The sequence below is a fragment of the Cebus imitator genome, unplaced genomic scaffold (assembly GCF_001604975.1).
Source record: "Cebus imitator isolate Cc_AM_T3 unplaced genomic scaffold, Cebus_imitator-1.0 Scaffold690, whole genome shotgun sequence".
Lineage (NCBI taxonomy): Eukaryota > Metazoa > Chordata > Mammalia > Primates > Cebidae > Cebus > Cebus imitator.
Window position 1 is genome coordinate 122125 of NW_016108005.1, and position 4687 is coordinate 126811.

Sequence of the window (4687 nt, forward strand, 5' to 3'; positions counted from 1 at the left end):
GGAGTTTGAGACCAGCCTTGGCAATGTGGCAAAACCCCATCACTACAAAAAAACAAAAACTTAGCCAGGTGTGGTGGCGGACACCTGTGGTTAGCAACACCTGGGCCCAGGACATCAAACCTGCAGTGAGCTGTGATGGCACAACTTCACTTCCGCCTGGGCGACAGAGTGAAACCCTGCCAAAAAAAAAAAAATCATGGCTGGGCACAGTGGCTCACATCTGTAATCCCAGCACTTTCGGAGGCCTAGACGGGTGGATCACCTGAGGTCAGGAGTTCAAGACCATCCTGGCCAACATGGTGAAACCCCGTGTCTACTAAAAATACAAAGATTAGCTGAGTGTGGTGGCATGCGCGGTAATCCCAGCTACTCAGGAGGCCGAGGCAAGAGAATCACTTGAACCCAGGAGGTGGAGGTTGCAGTGAGCTGAGATGGCACATTGCACTCCAGCCTGGGCGACAGCAAAGCTCCGTCTCAAAATATATATATCCTGAGGTCAGGAGTTCAAGACCAGCCTGGCCAACATGGTGAGACCCCCCTCCCCTACTAAAAATACAAAAATTAGCTGGGCGTGGTGGTGGGCACCTGTAATCAAAGCTACTTGGGAGTCTGAGGCAGGAGAGTCACTAGAACTGAGATGGAGGTTGCAGTGAGCCAAGATCATGCCATTGCACTCCAGCCTGGGAGACAAAGCGAGACTCTGTCTCAAAAAGAAAACAAAACAAAACACCAGGCACAGTGGCTCACTTCTATAATCCCAGCACTTTTGGAAGCCAAGGTGGGAGGATTGCTTGAGCCTACGAGTTCAAAGTTGCAATGAGCTAGGATTGCACCACTGCACTCCATCCGAAGCCACAGAGCAAACCCCTGCCTCTAATGTATAAATACTTTATTAGACAAACAAAAACAGAATTTGTTGCCAGTAGTACTGCTTTATAAGAAACGTTAAAATAAGTTCCTTTTTTATTATTACTTAGAAAGTTTCATTTTTTATTTAGCTTTCTGACTGTGCTTGTGCCTTCAACACTTTCACAACGATCTTCTGTTCCTCGATAAGGAAAGCACACCTGATCCTGTCACGAACACGTTTAGCACACGTGGAACCACCGCAGGCCCTGCTTACATGTTGCTTTGTTTTGGACCACCTCATAAGAACTTTAGGTCTTACAGCATGAAGTCTGCCTGGGCACACACCACATGCAGATTTTGGTGCTTTCCCAACCTTCTTGGTATGAAAGTAAACAACCCTATTACCAAGGGTTCAGGACAGCCTAGTTTTATTACAGGCTGTATTGTAGGAAAGCCTGTGTCAGTATGTCAAACGATGGACCATTTTGAGGGTCTGCAGACAACGTCCACAGACTAAATTCTTTAACAGCCTGAGCAACATTGTGAAACTCCGTCTCTACAAAAAATGCAAAAATAAGCCGGACGTGGTGGCTCATGCCTATAGTCCTAGCTACTTGTGGGACTGAGGTAGGAGGATCGCTTGAGCCCTGGAGACAGAGGTTGCAGTGAGCCGTGATCGCACCACTGCACTGCAGCCTGGGTGACAGAGTGAGACCCTGTCTCAAAAAAACAAAGTTCTTGAGAAGGAGGGAGAATGATGTAAGTTGGAAGCTGATATCTACATAAACATTTTAAATCTCCACTCCTCTCTTAAGTTTCCATCTCTCTGCTTACATCACCCATCTGTTCTTGCTTGTCGAACTTTTTCCATTAGAGCCCGTAGCATACTAATCCTAGGTATTTTAAATTCTCAGTCTGATCATTCCACAGTCTCTGCCATCTGAGTCTGGCTCTGACACTTTCTTTGTCTCTTCAGAAGACTGTGTTTTTTCTTATCTGTTAGCATGCCTTACAATTTTTTGTTGAGAGATGTGATCTTTTGAGTAATAACACTGAGGTGGATAGGGCTTTACTGTGAGGTTTTTTTTTTTTGCATTTCTGGCTAGGAGCGAGGTTGCCTTTGCTGTAGGTGTCAGAGACTAAAATGTTCTTTAGTGTCTTTCTTTCTGTTTCCCCTATTGTCTTGGGGTTTCCCTGGAAACTTTTTCTTAAGTAGAACCTGAGTCTTCTGGTTCTTTCAGCAGTGACCCTCTGTATTGTGTGGGAGCCCTGCAGATGGGGCGGCAGGTGCAGATGGAGGGAAGCACTCTGTAATCCCAAGATTAGCTCTCAGTCTTTTAGTGAGCCTGCGTTCCTGGACTGTGACCTTCACAGGTGCGTCTCAGCTTTTTTTGCCCCCTTGGGTAAGTCAGAGTGCTACTGAGAACTAGAGTTGGGTATATCCCTTCCCCCATGTTGGGTCAGGCTCTGGGAAATCTCTCCTGCTGGATGGTCTTTGTTGTTGAAAACACTCCAGGAACAATTCAAAATGGTTGCCTTTCCCTTCCTCCTGGTCAAACACAAGGGATTTCCCTCCATTCTTCACTATGAGAACCTGGTAGGGCCCTTGAAGGTAAAACCAGCAGCAGAAGTGTGGGAGTGGATCCTTAGACTGGATCCCCATGAGGTTTTGTTTTTTTGGTTTTTTTTTTTGTTTTTTTTTTTTTTTTGAGGCGAAGTCTCTGTCACCCAGGCTGGAGTGCAGTGGCTCAATCTCAGCTCACTGCAACTTCTGCCTCCCGGGTTCAGGCAATTCTCCTGCCTCAGCCTCCCGAGTAGCTGGGATTACAGGTGTGCGCCACCATGCTTAGCTAATTTTTGAATTTTTAGTAGAAATGGGGTTTCACCATGTTGACCTGGCTGATCTTGAACTCCTGACCTCAAGTGATCTGCCCATTCTGGCCTCCCAAAATTTTGGGATTACAGGCAATGAGTCACCTCATCTGGGCCCCACCCCCACCCCCACCCCCAATGAGTTTTTAACTCTCAAACACATGCAAAATCTAGCCATTCATCTAAGTTCTGTTTAAGGGGTCTTTTAAGGCTTCCTGCCAGCTCTTGGCCCTAGCTGGCTCTTGCTCCCAACAAACTGTGATTTCTGGCTTTTGGGGTAGTGGCTTGTCGTATGGCCTCAATTCCCTGATGGATCTAAGAAAATCATTGAATTTTCCATTTACTCAGTTATGTTCTTGTTGTAAGGAGAGGAATGACAACATGACATGTTGGAGCTGAAACTGGAAGTCACCCCCATTCTTATACCTGTTATGCAATGCCTTTCCTAACAGATGCTTCCAGAAGGTCAGGGTGTTCGCTTATCAGGCATGGCTGGAGAAACCATTAATCCAGTGTCTTGGACAAGCCAGAGGACTAGAGGAATATCTTGTATCTGATTTCACATATGCCAACAATGACCACAGTACAGAGGGCCAGGGGACTGAGGACATACCTGTTATGAGTGGCCAATAAGAAAAATCCATTCCAAAACATGTAAAGAATCACAAAAATACAGGGCTGTAATCCCAGCACCTTGGGAGGCCAAGGCGGGTGGATCATGAGGTCAGAAGTTCCAGGCCAGCCTGGCCAATATGGTAAAACCCCGTCTCTACTAAAAATACAAAAATTAACCAGGTGTGGTGGTGGTGGGCACCTGTAATCCCAGCTACTTGGGAGGCTGAGGCAGGACAATCGCTTGAAACCAGGAGGCAGAGTTTGTAGTTAGCCGAGATCGTACCACTGCACTCCACCCTGGACAAAACAGCAAACCTATGTCTCAAAAAAAAAAAAAAAAAAAAAAATCACAAAAGTACAAACACCTTGCCTCCTCCCCAACTGATGATCAGTGAAAGAAGATTGTTGTCTGCTTACATGAGGAAAGCATCTACTATTAGTAAACAGGGAAATGCAAATTAAAGATGAAGTGCCATTTTGTGTATACCCTACTTTGCTTTGGTTTTTTAGCAAAAGAGAATTTTTAAAAGCCAAATGTGGCCAGGCCTGGTGGCTCACACCTATAATCCCAGTACTTTGGGAGGCTGAGGCAGGTGGATCATGAGGTCAGGAGTTCAAGACCAGCCTGACCAACACGGTGAAACCCCATTTCTACTAAAAATACAAAAATTCACTGGACGTGGTGGCACATGCCTATAATCCCAGCTTCTCTGGAGGCTGAGGCAGGAGAATCACTTGAACCCGGGAGGCAGAGGTTGCAGTGAGCCAAGATCTCGCCATTGCACTCCAGCCTGGGAGACAGAGCGAGACTCCGTCTCTAAATAAATAAATGTTCAGCACATCGGGGGCCAAGACAGGAGGATCAATTGAGCCCAGGAGTTGGAGACCAGCCTGGGCAACATGGCAAGCCTTGCTTGTACAAAAAAATTGTTTTAAATTAGGCAGGCTGGCCGGGTGCGGTGGCTCACGCCTATAATCCCAGCACTTTGGGAGGCCGAGACGGGTGGATCACAAGGTCAAGAGATCGAGACCATCCCTGGTCAACATGGTGAAACCCCATCTCTACTAAAAATACAGGGCATGGTGGCGCACGCCTGTAGTCCCAGCTACTCAGGAGGCTGAGGCAGGAGAATTGCTTGAAACCAGGAGACAAAGGTTGTGGTGAGCCAAGATCGTGCCATTGCACTCCAGCCTGGGTAACAAGAGTGAAACTCCGTCTCAAATAAATAAATAAGGCAGGCATGGTGGCGCATGCCTATAGTCCTAGCTACTTGGGAGACTGAAGCAGGAGCGTCACTTGACCCAGGATGTCAATGCTACAGTGAGCCATGATCAAGCCACTGTACTCTAG

At 46.9% G+C, this 4687-nt stretch overlaps 1 pseudogene; it reads right to left on the reverse strand.

The window, feature by feature from the left end:
• Positions 1–733: 733 nt before the first annotated feature.
• Positions 734–2100, reverse strand: LOC108296198 (annotated as a pseudogene).
• Positions 2101–4687: the final 2587 nt, after the last annotated feature.